This window comes from Ictidomys tridecemlineatus, chromosome 3 (assembly GCF_052094955.1).
Source record: "Ictidomys tridecemlineatus isolate mIctTri1 chromosome 3, mIctTri1.hap1, whole genome shotgun sequence".
NCBI classification, from domain to species: Eukaryota; Metazoa; Chordata; class Mammalia; order Rodentia; family Sciuridae; genus Ictidomys; species Ictidomys tridecemlineatus.
Window position 1 is genome coordinate 137,830,082 of NC_135479.1, and position 15,144 is coordinate 137,845,225.

General features: G+C 37.7%; 1 protein-coding gene across 4 annotated transcripts in view; it reads right to left on the reverse strand.

Annotated features, from left to right (window-relative positions):
• Atp13a5 (ATPase 13A5) overlaps positions 1 to 15,144 on the reverse strand; it is a 107,176-nt gene that overhangs the window by 89,947 nt on the left and 2,085 nt on the right. The window lies entirely within an intron of this gene.

The following is a 15,144-nucleotide window of genomic DNA, read 5'->3' on the forward strand; positions in this document are numbered from 1 at the left end:
TTAATAAGCTGAGCATATCAAGGTACCAAAATCTGATCAATATTTTGCAAGAAACAAAAACTACAGGCTCTGATTTTAGATAAAATATTCCTATATTATCTAACTAAATCAGTGATATAAAGGATAATATGTCATTACAAATGGTTTTTGTCTCAAAACTGCAATAACTTGAAAATCAGTAATTTTTGTCTTGTTACAATTCAGGAGGAAAATCAGAAATCCACTCATTAGATACACAAAAAGAAAAAAAATCAACACTATTAAATGATCTTAAAAAATATCAGCAAACTAAGATTAAATGGAAACATCCCTTAGCTACCATCATGTTTACTGTTGAAATGCTGATCAATTTGCCCCCCTGAGGTCACAGGCAAAACAAGATTGTCATAGGTTACCACTAATATTCATCAATATAGTACTGGAAATCTTAACCCATGAGACAAGAAAAAGAGATAAAGGTTCTAACAACTGGAAAACAAGAAACAAAACTCTATATGCCAGGTAAGGTGGAATAGACATTTAGCAATCCTAAAGAACGTACAAACAATTTCTAATATCAGTAATTTATTAAGATTACTGACCATTAGAATTTAAAAATATAAAAATCTCAACTACATTTGTATAAAATAATAACAAATAATTTGAAAATTAATTAGGTACTATTTATAATACCTTTAAGGAAAAAAAATTCAATTCCCTTTTAATAAATTCAACAAAGTTGTGCAAGCCCTTTAAACTAATAACTGTGTGTTATTGCTGAGAGACAGTAGAGACCCAAATAAATGGGAAGATTTATTAAGTATGGGAATTAGACACTAACTATCCCATTTAAAATCTCATCAGACATTTTGAGTGGTAATTGATGACCCAATTCTAAAATTGTTACAGAAATACAAAGGACCCAGAACAGTCAAGGTAATAATTCAAAAAGAATAAACATGGAGGACTTAATGCCACCAGACATGAAGGTTTACTACATAGTCAAAGGAATTAGGAAACTGAGGCACATATGATACAGGCATAAAGCGAATCAAAACAACACAGAGCCCAGAAAGACTCAAACATGATCACATCAGAACAAAAGAACCACTGAACTTATGGGAAAGGATGTTTTGCTCAGTAAACAGTGCTGGAGCAAAATAAATAGTGCAGGAAAAAAATGAGTTTCCCCCTTACATGTTATAACACACACACACACACACACACACACACACACACAGAGTCATTTGTGATGGCACATATACGTAAATGTTAAGATGGAAATAGTAGAATGTGGTATAGACAAAGGCGGAAAATGAGACTTGCCTTGGCCATCCGACTTCTGTGGCCCTAGTGGGCCAGCCTGGGAGGCCAAGTGTGTCCGCTGGACTGTGGGAAGATCCTTGGCACACAGGAAGAACATTTCCCTGACATTTAGGTGCTTATATTTATCTCAAAACATAATTCTGAGCTCAGGAAGTGGCAGGCATCTCTACGGTGTCTTCTAGAGTGGGTCGACTTGCTTCTTTTACCAAATCACATTCCCTTAAACTGTGGATGTCTTTGTACACATTACCTCCATGTTCCACCTTTCAGATTCAACAGAGAAAAGCCCTTAGGATGCGGTTGTTCTGCTCACTTCTCCAGGAAGAAAGAAAAAAAAAAAAAAAAACTGACATAGGGTCTTCTGCTGTGGTGGTTTAACTGTGAAGAAATTATTTTGCAAACTGAAGGTTGATGTTTAATTTGAAACAGGTGCTTAGTTCATAGTATTTGTGAATCCTTTGCCTTTTTTTTTTTTTCCAAACAAGAAGACTAAATAAATGGCAAGCCAGGATGACTTCAGGGTTTTTAAAATCTGTGGGCTACTATTATGATAAGCACATTTGAGACTGCAGCAGTAGTTTCCAAATATGTGTTGTAATTTGAAAAGAAAGAGATGTTAAAAAGTTACAAATACCTCTAAATCCTGGTTCATCTTGTGACATAGATTTATTGAATAGAAACAAAGGTCTGGTTTTTGAAGTTAACCCTTTGATGTGATGAAGAAGCATAAAGACATTGATTTTGTATCTGAATACACCATCAAAGTTTCTGTACAAATACACATTTTTACATGTGTAAATCCACATTTTTGGATGAAAGGGGGATTTCCCTCCTGAAGAAGAAAGTGATTGTTGCTTTTTCACAAGTCTTGGGATATTTGTTATTTTTAAATATTTTTCATTCTTCTATGGAGGGAGCAGCAGCTAATCCTCTGAATGCATGCTTACATTTAGTTAAAAGAATGGTCAAAGCAAACAACACAGGGGGAGTCTAGTGATGGAGCCCTGTTCACACCCCCGCCCCTGCAAGATGAGAGGCTACTGTATTACAACTTTATTCAACCTGTTTTGTGGAGTCATATAGCATAAATGACTGTTTTCCATGTGGCCAAACCTGGAAGAAAAGTAGCATGAGTGGTTTTTTTAGTTAAGTGATGGAACCAATAGTATCATTGCCTTCAAATTTGGACATAGAGAGTAAAGGAAAAAAAAATGAGAACATCTAGGTAACACCTCTTTCCTAAGAAAACCAAACAAAAATGTCTTATGTAACACCATCTGACTTTTTAAAATTTCACATAACATAGTTGCAATTTTATAAAATCATAAATAGCTCTTTTCCTTCAATATAAGTTGGAAATAATAAATTATCTGAAAGAAAATATAGGAGAAATTCTTTTTCAAATTTCAAATAGACAGATACTTCTTAAAAACAGAAAAAAAGATAAAATTGACTTCATTGAAGTTAAAAACTTCTGTTCCTTTAAAGATATCTGGGGATGATACACACACACACACACACACACACACACTTCTATACTTATCTATATATTAATAACAACTTATATTTGGAATATATTAAAACTTACTACAAACCAATTAAACATGAATGAAAACACAAAGCAAATGGGCAAAAGACTTGAATAGACACCTTTCAAAAAAGAATTTCCAGATAGACTATAAAAACCAAGAGACTGTTCAGTATCATGTCTTAAGAAAATGAAAAATAGAGCTACAATGATGTATCATGGCCTAGAATAGCCAAGACAATCCTGAAAGGAATAAAGTTGGAAAAAACCTACCCAACCATATTAGAGAACCTATTCTGATGTTATGCAATTGATACAATGACACATAATAGAAGAATATCTAAAATTTAAAAGACCAAATATATCAAGGGATGGTAAAGTTGAGGAACAACTAGAATTCTCATGCATAGATGGAAATGTGACAGATTATAAACATTCAGAATAATTGTGTTGCTAAAAATATGACTGTAACTTTATCTACTCTACTTTTAGATTTTTATACAAGAAAAATGAATGTATATATGTCTCCCAAAAGATTTGTGCAAGAATATTCAGATCAGTTGTATTCATAAAAGTCAGATTCATTATTCCACTATCTTGAATGTGTAATTGTTTAACCCTTTATATGGCTTGGGTTTTATTTTATCCTTCTAAAACATTGCAAAGTAGTTTAAGAATCTTCATTTAAAAGACGAGGAAGTTGGAACTCACAAAATTTATATGACTAGAAAACTCCTGAGCACAGATTTTGGCTAATCTGTATAGCTACCAAATCTGTGCTAATTGCACTCGTACCAGCTGGCCTCCCTATTAATTTTCATTTGTCTTCTTTGATTAGAGGTTGTCTTAGGGTTCTCTAGAGAAACAGAACCAATAGGAGGCATGGTTATAAAAAGGAGATTTACTAGGTTGGCTTACGCAACCAGAAGCTGGATAGTCCACAATGGCCGTCTGTAGGCTTGAGAGCTGGAAGAATCAGTAGCTGTGCCGTCCAAGATGCTGAAGCCTAAGAACAAGAGGGATCAACAATGCTACCCCAATTCAAGATTGAAGGCTTCTGGAAACTCCCTGGAGAATCACTGGTGGTGTCTACCTTAGAAGAGTGAAGGAGGGAGAGTCTGATATCCTCAGGTGGTCCAGCAGCAATCAAGAACCCAGTCAAGTAGAATAGAGCTTGCATCGCTGCTGCTTTTCTTGTTCTTCCAACATTTGTTCCATCCAGGCCTCCAGCTATTGGACGGTGCTGCCTACACTTAGGGAGCGCCTCCACTTCAGTTCACTATCCCACATGCCAATCATTCCTAGATCCACCCACATTGACTCATCCAAAAGCCTTTTAATCTTCTTCATCTCTTAATCCAATCAAACTGACAATTCAAATTGACCATTACAGAGGTTGTAAGTAGTTTCTGAAATAGACTCTGAAAGGTTATCTTCTTTCCACACTGGTACCACTAAAGTACAACATTATTTAGTATGACAACATACAGAAAATTGAATATCCTTTATAGAAAGCACTTCACGTTCATGGATCAGAAGCTAAAAACTGAGAGCCCAAGGATGGCTATTTACTCTATGACCTAATACACCCTGTCTCTGGGAGTTATTTTAATTAGTATTTTCAGTTCTAAAAAAAAAAAAAAAAAAAAAAAAAGACCAATAATCTGAAAAAAAAAAAAAAAGAAGAAGAAGAAGAAGCCCCAAGGGCTGGGATTGTGGCTCAGTGGTCGAGTGCTCGCTTAGCATGCATGAGGAACCATATAAAAATAAAATAAAGATATTGTGTCCACTTAAAACAAAAAGACCCAAACTGAAAACAATCCAACAATCCATCAACAAAAGGAAATAAATTTTGTTTTCATACAATGCTATGTTACAAAGCAGGTTTTTAAAAATGCACCTCTGCTGCACATTTCACAGACATTATACTGAGTAAACTTTGTTACTATAGAGCAATTCACAAGTCTACTTACACGTAGTTCAAAAATGATTAGAAGTCATTGAACTGTATGTTTAAGATTGTTGCCCTTTATTGACACCCTGTATTTATTTTGTCAAAATAAAGAAAGAGTGAAATTGTTTATAAGACACTCTGCTCCAAACAAATGGAAGACACCTGTAATGATTTTGGTAGAAACTGGCTGGGGAAGAAAGAATGGCGGTAACATTAGAGAAATTGATAAGAGAAGAAGAATCAAAAGAAGAGATTCCTATGGGACATGGGAGGTTTGGTGACCTGGGAAGCTAGCTACCACCTGGTGTGGACGATGGGTAAGTAAGAGCCGGCTTCCATCAAAGTAGAGGTAAAATCTTATCCCTAATAAAGAACCTGCCAAGATAAGTGAAGAGGTTTGTGTGAAAGACACTTCTTATGGGTTAGGACCCCTTGTTATTAAAATGTCAGCAAATTTTCTCCCATCTGTTAATAAGAAAGAGAGAGGGCAGAAGCTAGAAAAGGTGGAGGAAGAAAGAAAATGAAGAACAGAAGAAAAAGAAAAGGATAAAAGGACTTTGTAAGTGTCAAAGTTACTTCCTGGAATGTGTGGTTCCTTGAGGAAAGTTGAACAGAAGCAATGATTTTGCTTCCTTGATACATGGGCCTCATAAACCTTGGTAAAACTCCTTTCTAAATCATATCTCAGTTTTCCCTGAGGTATGAGGCTGGGTATGGGAACTGAAGATTTTGGCTAAAGAATCATTGCTTTATCTGTCAATTCTTTTGTCGAATACACTCAGTTGGCTTGCCTGTGTTTTTGTGATTAGAATTTATAACAACATATTCCATTTTGATTAATTAATTTCAGATATAATTTCATTTTTAAGTGATTATACTTGTGATACAGTTAGAGTCACTCAGATTTCTCTCGAATATTTGTACACCACCAGTAAAATCCACTAAGAAATGAAGAACATAGACAAGGGAAAGAAGAGCAATATTTTGTGTCATCATAAGAAAATAATTTAGAATTCAGAGGATATAGGGAATAGATGAAAAGACCAGAGTCAAACCCATTATACACAATTCCCTGTAGTCACGTGAGTTTTGTCACCTGTTACTCATGTGACCTCAGGATTTAAGTTCTCTAAGATTCTGTTTCCATCTCTGCACTCAGGGGAATATTAGTGGCACACACCTGAGGATAGTAGTGAAGATTAAAGAAGAGGTGTAAGGTGTGGAGCAGAAAAGACGATCAGCCAGTGTGAACAGGTGATTTTGATAACAGCTTCAGTCAGAGAAGAAGAGAAGTGATTATTTCAGTTCTCAGTTGCAATTTGCTGGGTCAAGGTTGGTAATGGAAATAGGCTGTGTTCCTCGAGGCCAGGATCCCAGATCTGCCACCTGTTAGTGGACCTGAAGAACACAGAGGGCGTCACACAGACATGATTTTCTTTCTCTCCAAGCAGAGGCGTTCCTTCATCTTTTTCTTTCTGATTAGAATTCTGCATTCCAGATGCCAGGAGTGGTAACACAGCGCTAACATCTCCTCTAAGCCCAGGATACAGAGGAAGAAGCCTGTGTTAGACATGGCCGTGAAGTATGCATGTGCTATTAAGGAAGGTGTTCCCAAAGTCTCAGTTTAGAGCCAAGGTCCCTATCCAGGTCTGACCATCGCCTTGTTTCTCTATATCTCATCATTGCTTTCTAGATGCTCTCATTTTTCTTCCCTGCTCCACTGCTTACCAACTGTGATTTAAATTTGCTGAACTTTAGATTTCTCATGTGAAAAAAGTGAGGCTGGTTATGAAATGCAATGGGAGTAGTTGAGTGTAGCAGCTGGAGACATGGCACGAAAAACCAAGTTCAAATCATACCTCCACCACTGAACCAGATATGTGGTGTGGGGAAATTCACTTGACTTCTGATGCCCAAATTTCTCCTCCATAAATGAGAATAACAATATCTGTTCTCTAGGGTGGATGTGAGAAACTAATATGATAATGCATTTATCACAGTTCCCGAAACATTTTGAGCACTCAATATGTGTTAAGAATTAATATTATCTTAGGTAATACACAATTTAGCTAATTTTTAGTAAATTAGAAGTGGCTAATCCTATTGGACTCATTATGAAATGATCTGACCACAAGGCAATGAATCCTGCTTCTAACAATGATTGAATCAATAACTTAAATGAAGTTTTGCTTTTCCCAAAGAGTACCAGTTGTCAAAATTGAAGTCAAGCCCCCAACTCATGAAAAACTGCTTACCTTTGTAATATGTGAAACTGGAGAAAAGGATTTGAGGGTATTAATTTAAAAGTTAGCTAATTGTGGTAACTATATATGCAAATACACACACACACACACACACACACACACCAGTACAATCATTCTTTATTCATGCAGAAGGAAGGAAATCAATGTAAGAGAGTAAGGTAGTACAGCATCCTACTTTTGATGCTTATGCCAAGCAATCCTCTGTATGTTATCTAACCGAGCCTTGGTTTCCTCATTGCAAAATGGATATCTGTGTGACTATCTCACAGGAATTAAATGAGAAGTACGTGAAGTACTGGCCCATAATAAGCACTTTAAATCTTTGTCTTTATATTCTTATAGTAGCTCCTATACCTGCCATCAGAGATGGAACTAAGATCTGTCAACTTCCTTAGGAAAGGAGGATTATGGGGTACAGCTTCATCTAAACATGGTTTATTTCTAAAACTCTTTTGGTGGAATCTTCTTAGTCTTATGGGACCATCCTCTGGGATCATTCCCAGTTGCTGAATTTTCATTTTATCTAGAGCACTAGAGTTTATGCAAGATTGATCTTGTGAACATAGTCTTTTTCAGTTTTTACAAATCCTTTTATTCCTAAGCTGTCTGTTCATGCATTTAGCCATTTAAATTATTTGTCAAAAAATTACACTACGGACATGTATAAATAGACCACAGTGAATTACACCTTTATGTACATTTATAAAGCACCAATTCAAAAAGAAACAACAAATAAATAGAAGGAAGACCAGTAGGGTACAAGAAGAGAAATAGGGGGTTGGAAGGGGGAAAGAAATAGGGGGCAATGGGGACTCTGAGGAGTAAATTAGATTCCATGCATGTATGATTATGTGAAAATGAATCCAACTAACATGTATAACTACAATGCACTAATAAAAACATTTTTAAAATACTTGTTAAGTACCCACCACTACAAGTATAGTTCTGTGTGTGTTGTGGATGCAAATCCTTCATAATGGGGATTTTTAGTTTGCAGTGCATGACACTGTCACTTGATACAAGAATCTCGTGGCACAAAGCTAAAAATTTATTTACTATACCACACATAACAAAAATAGCTCACGGCCATAATTGCTTCTGTAAATAGTTATGCCAGTTGTGTTTTGTCGTGGTTTTCTTTGCTATGAAATGTTGGACTTTGCCTTGGGCAAGGATGTTCCAATAGCCTTAAAGAAAGTTGCCTCTTTCTATCAGGTCTCAAAATTAGGACGTGAATCATAGCTAAGGATATCCTACCTTTGTGGCCTTCTATGAAGCTAGATTGTGTTGGGTTTTCTTTCTTTCTTTTTTCAGCAAAAATCATAGCACCAAGTTCCTACTTACTATTAACAATCTATTCTTTGCTTCCTTTACCTGAACCTGTTAAGTAGTATTCCTTTAAATGGTGGATGTTAGAATAGTATCTTATCTCTACTTCTGCTAACACACTTCTTCTCTGTAATGTGGGGATACTATTATCCCAGTAGATGCATCGTGTTAATATGGTCATTTTTCCTCAACCATTTATTACTGGTTTGGTGTAGTAACTTGTGCTAATTATGACTAAATACCAAACATTGTTTGTCAGAGTGTCACACATTAAACACTGCACTTATGCCAGGAGTATCCCTTGAATAGAGAAAAGGTGTCTTGAAACCCTTTTACTCATGTTTACACTTGGCAATAAGTCTTTCTTGAGTACTTAGGTGTCATTCAATCCTCACAATAATCTTAGGAGGTGGCTTTATTGCTTATTAGAATAAATATTAGTAAGAATATTCATAGATTATTATTTACAGATTAAAAAACTGAATCTTGAAAATGTTCAAGAGAATTCTTGAATAATTAAACCTATTATATTTTCCTCTTTGCACTTTCTTTCCGGTGCAAGAAAGACCCTCTACCCTCCAACACTAAAGAGATGAACTTATTATCACTCTCTGTTATGGGCATTACATAATGTCGGTTAGTACTGCTATAATAAAAGTGGTAACATGTGGTCTTCCTGCAAGTTAAAGTGCAATTAAGAACCCTTTTTTGGTGAGGCTAACAGCTGGAGTGCTATCAGGGCAGATCAGAAGGTAATGGGATGACTGAACTGATGAGCAGGGGCAATTTCTGGAACCAGAATTTGCCTCATATTGAGTCATAGGACAATGTGGCATGTGCTATTAAAAGGCATTTGTGGATTAAGAACATCATTGACCAGGAAGTGGTCTTAGAGATTATTTGGTTCAAATTCCTTGCTGTGAAAAAGGAGCTATACATCACTCTTGGCAGATGAGCACCTATCATCTGCTTTAGAGAGGCTTCTTAATACCTCCCTGGGTTGTACATTCTCTTGTTGATTCGCTGTGAGGGTGTATTTGTTTTCCATCACTACAGAGTAAACTTACCAGCTTAAAACAACACAAATTTAATACCTTACAGTTTCTGTGGGTTGAGAGTCTAGCTAGCTGAGTCTTTAGTAAGCTTCTCACAAAGCAGAAATCAAGATCCCCCTGGGCTGTGTTCCTTCTGATGCTCAGGAATCTTATTCAGACTCACTCTGGTTGGCAGGATTAGTACTTTGTAGCTCCAGGACCAAGCCCCCATTCTTTTGCTAGTTGGCATCTGGAAGTTACTCTCAGTTATTAGAGAACACTCACCAGCCCCACTGCACCCTCCATCTTCAAAATAGCAACAGAGAGCTTCCCTTGCATCAAATCACTCCCATGCTTTAAATATTTCTAATTTCAGGAAAGGCCCTGTCTCTTTAAAGGGTTCACTTGCTTTGGCCAGGTCTACCCAGTCTCCCTTTGGAGGAACTCTCCTAAGTACATGAAAAATCCCTTTTGCTGCATGACATAGCATAATCATAGGAGACAGCATATCATAGTCTGGGTTCTGCCCCATTCAACTGGAGGAGACTACACAAGGGCAAAGGTCATTGGCAGAGGTTTGTGCTTAGATTCTTCCACCTCAGTGGTTGCGAAAATCTTTCAAACCTTCCAACCTCTACGTTGCGCTCCGTGTCAGTCACTCAACTGTTGGAAGACAAGGACCACCTTTGTTCTTTACAGAACTGCTTTCAACTTCTCTTAGATTGTTCTGATTTGTGATACCTTACAGACATCCCTGCCGAGGTCCAGCCCCCCGGGGGAGGGGGGAGTAGGGTTCCACGGGTCCTGAAGGAGGAGTGGTATCAGCAAAAGAAAAAGAGTCGGGACAACAGGTTGCAAGTTATGAGCAGCCTCCAGAAGACATTTCTGCTGTCCGTGGAAGAATCTTTATTTTTATACCTTTTTTATAGGTGTTTTTTTCAGGTAGTTAATGGATAACTTCAAAGCCTGAAACTTTTTTGATTTCCATAATTTTCAAGAGTTACAATCTTTTCTGACATACATTGATTACCTAAGATATTGAGTACATTGTTCAAAATATTTTTCTGTAACCTTAGTCAGTCGTGATTAAGCTTTTATCAATCACTAGGTGCTAGGTGACACAACTAGACTACATGATTCCTGACCTATTATTCACTTCTAACTTTAAAGCATACCTGTAATTATTTCATTAACCTTTAACTTTAAAGCATACTTATGATTATTGGTAAGCTTTCTTACTTCTAAACTAAAATCCCAGTAAAACACACTTAAAGTAGTGAAAGTCTATTATTTAAAAGCCTACTACTCTGAAGTGCCTCTAAAATATATTATGTTAATTTTACATGATTCTATTTTTAATTTCTAAGGTAATTTCCTTTTTTTTCATATGACCTATTAAACTGCTTTCTTAAAGAACTTCCTTGATCCTTGGTTAAAACACACCAATTCTTATGTCTTTGTAATCTTTAACTAAAGGGAAGGCTCTGCACCTCAACCCATTTGTCATTTATATTAACTATGTGTTTTCCATTTTCATCTTAAGTTTCTGTGTAAGGCAAAGGAGGGTCTATTGATTGGGGAATGTATTTTTATTAGCCTCTTATCCTTGCGGGAATACCATAAGCTACATATGGTGGTCCTTGTACTGTTGGCACAGCAATTGTTTTTCTGTAGCTGGGCTATTGTACAGGTTGTGGCTTTAGGATGGGGTTGGGGGTAGAGGGGTTAATGTAAATTGTTGACTATGGCATAAATAGTTCTTGTTGTTTAGGCTTGAGGAATAACACTATTGTTTGTATCCTGAAAGATATTGGAACGCACCTCATGGCATGTCTCAATTGTATCCTTAGTTTCATTCTAGGAATTTTCAATCTCAGGCAATACATACTTTTATTATTGATTGATAAATGCTCTGTTATCCATATCATAAGTATCATAAAAAAAAAACACTTAACATTCCTAATGGTTCCAGTTTCTAGATGGTGTGGCCCTGCCATAGCATCCCCACACTGTGATCCTGTCAGAGGAGCGGGTGCAGGAACACCTTCACCACATCCCACCAAATACATCATTCTTGAAATTCTTGAAATTTCTTTGAGAGTGTATGTTTTACAATGAAATAAAACAGTAGATTTTTTTCCTCAAAAGTACAGACTATAGCAGAACTAGTTTTATTTCTTCTATTCTGCCAAACAGACTTCCATTAAGTCTTTCCAGAACTAATATTTTTAATAGCTGCATCACCCTGGCAACTATTATTCAGCCAGAACCAAATCAAGCACTTCAATGACTTTTTCATGCACACACAGCTACAAACCCAAGTTACTAAGTCTCTCACCTTGTACTTTAATAATAATTTAAATCAGGAACTCAACAGTAAGGTCTGTTTTACTGCATCCTACCAATTACTCTCCCACAATCCAGCCTAGAGAAATGTTTAAATCTTGATTCTGTCACCTATATTCTTATCTCTCCCTCACAGCTAGTGTCAGTTCAAGATTGATAGGTTTACCTTCAACCATGTTGTTAATGTAAATAATGTTGACGGGAGACAGGAGAGAGCCAATAGGGCAGGCTTTTCAATTTCAATTTTCACTTTTCATTATTAATCCTTTTGGGTTTTGTTGTTGTTGTTGTTGTTGTTGTTGGGGGAGATTTAATGGAGGAGAAAGAACAGATAACATACGTGAAATAATCTAAATGTCCAATTTCCTGATTTCTCTTTCCAACTCTTCACAGATTGCTCTTGTAACAGTGCAACTCAGGCAATTATCATTCCCCACTTTTTAATCAGATAGGGGCAAATGTGCTCAACACCAGTTTCACCTCATATATGCCTGAACTTTTCAACTTGTACATCATAAATGCAGTGTGAATGAACCCCTTATTTTCCATAACACTTTCCATATTTGTACATGACTTTCACAGAAATTATGAATCAGAAAAGTATAAGTGGAATTATTTTTAGGCAACCAGCAAGGTTCAAAAAGATTTTCACAGCTGCATGGTTAGCAGCAGATCCTTGACTAAAACCCAGATCTGTTTTCTTAGGATTTGAGGCTCCTCTACAAGTTGGCAGGAGAAAATTACCACAAACCAAGATGCCTTCCTATTGCTCCTGTATCCCTCCACACTAAGTACCTCTTTCCTTTGAGAGGTGCTCCCTTTTGGAGCTTGGACATCCAGGCAGTAGGTACAGAAGAGGGTACAGACTGAATGCTGGGCTATGAGTAAAGCAACACTATGGCTGTGGTGTGGGCCTAGAAAGATCATCCTCAGAAAGTAGGGACAGTGAGCACATGTCCAAGGACCCTGAAGTAGAGGCTGATATGCACATAGTGTGTTCCAGACACCCTGGCTGAGAGCAGATGAGATGCTTTTTTTTTCTCCCAGAAGAGTAACAATGACAAACAATACCTATTGATACCTATCAATCACTGAGAACATTCCAACCTCTCCTAGGAGGGTCCAAGGAGCAGTTATCCGGAGAGAATCTGCGTGCACACACACTCACATGTGGTGGGAGCAGTGGGATCATTTCCCCCAAATCGTCAGTGTGGGAAATACAGCACCGGAGAATGCCCCTTTAAAGTTTCACTAAGAACCTATAATGTATTAACCTGCCCACCCTTTTCACCTGGTATTTCTCAAGCCTAAATGAGGAGGAGAAAAAGGAGATTTTTATGTAACAGATTACTAGTATTGTTTTACAGAAGATATTTTTAGAAAAACTATCTCTTTGGGCTGGGGATGTGGCTCAAGCAGTAGCACACTCGCCTGGCATGCGTGCGGCCCAGGTTCGATCCTCAGCACCACATACAAACAAAGATGTTGTGTCTGCCGAAAACTAAAAATTAAATATTAAGAAATTCTCTCTCTCTCTCTCTCTCTTTAAAAAAAAAAAAAAAACTCTCCCTTTATTTAATCCTCAACCCAATCTCAGATAGTAAATTTTACCATCCCCAGAACCCAAATTCAAATCCAGATCATCCCGCGATCAAATCCCATTCCTTTAGGCTTGTGCCAAGTAGCCTGAAGGCTCTGAGCTCATTGGGGTCTATGCTGTGAATGATCCTCTTGGCTGTCAAGTGAAGTTTGGGGTCATGAGAGGACCTCAAGAGAAGATAAGAAAAGCTGTCTGCGACTGGAGGGGCTGAGGGAAGCCCCTGGATAGGAAAAATTTTTAGGATAAGAAAAAGTGAAGGAAGAGGAGGAGCCTATGAGAGCTGGACTGTATTTGGGAGAGGGGAGAGGTGGGCGGAAGCAGGTTGGGAAGGCCAGTGGAGACCTGGAAGGTGAGAGCGTCTATTGCCCCAGCTGTTGCGCAGGTGAAATGAAACTGGGCTTGTCAGGGGCAGAGCATCATCCCCACCCCAGCTGGAGGATTTAGGGCGTGGAACAGGAGAGGGAATGCACTGCTTTATATCTGAGCTGAGCTCATCAAAGTGACCCAAGACTGCTCTTGAGTAGTTCACAAGCCTTCTCCATCCACTTAGGTTCTGCTGGGTGTGTGATTGAAGGAATCCATTATTTACTCCATCGGTATCTGGTTTCCACCTCTGATCCTTTCAACACAATCACAACTTGAAATGACGAATACAAGTAGAAGTCAGATTTGGGCCATGGGGAACTTTCAAGAAAGGAAAAGCAAATGGGGAAAAGACTGTAAGAGTCACCTAGTAGCAGCCCCCAAGGTTAGATAGGGACTAAGTCGTGCTCAGGTTTGCTTTTTGACCTACTGATTGTTTTTTTGTTTTTAAATTTATTTCCAAAATTTGTAATCAGGCTATTTCTCACAGAAGTCCAAATTTTCAGCTTCCCTTTGAAAGCCTAGGTCTGACAGTGCCAGACTATTCAATTGCAAGACAGCAATTGCCTAGAGCTAAGTCAAAGCTTCCTCTTTAGTTTGTGTACTTATCCCCCCAGGCCCACCTGTTCCTCAGGATTACAGGAAGGACTGGAATAAAATTTGCCTCTGTGCTCTCTGCCCAGGAGTAAGATTGATGAAAGGGAAATCCGCAGCCAGCTCCCCCTCTCCAGAATGCCCTGGCAGTGTGAGGTAAACAAGGCTGGACTGTAAAGAGGGCTTCTTGCTGGGAAGTCTAGAAGTCTAGAAGGGTTTGATCACCCACAGAAAAGAAGAAAACCGTAGCACTTGTTCCATGACTTAATCCTTCAATACCCATGTCCTCCCTGTGATTTGGCAGAATTAAAGTACTGGACAGTTTTGCATACACAACACCTCCTTAGAGAAGAACCAAGAACTACATAAGATTTTCATGATCACTCATTTGCATGTCCAGAAAATTTCAGGTCCGACAGGTGTCCTGCAGCAGACACAGGCCAATAGATTTTAATTCTTTCCAACCCTTCCGCCTTAAGATTTTTAAGTGCTGTAACCATCTTAAGGAGCTCAGTGTGGCACAAGTATGCGCAATTATGGGCCATGTTTGTAATTTTAAAAATTCTTAGCAGCCACATTAAAGAAGTAAAAAGAATCAAAGGGAACTAATTTTCATAATAGATTTATTCAATCCAACCTACCTAAAGTATTAGAATTCCAATGTGTAACCAATATGAATATTATTAGTAGGACATTTTACATTTTTTTAGTCAGTTCTTCCAAATGAATTTTACACCTATAGCACATTTCAGTTTGGGCCAGTTACTTTTTTAGAACTCAAGAGCCTTAGGTGGCCAGTGGCCGCCTTATTGGACAATACAACTGTA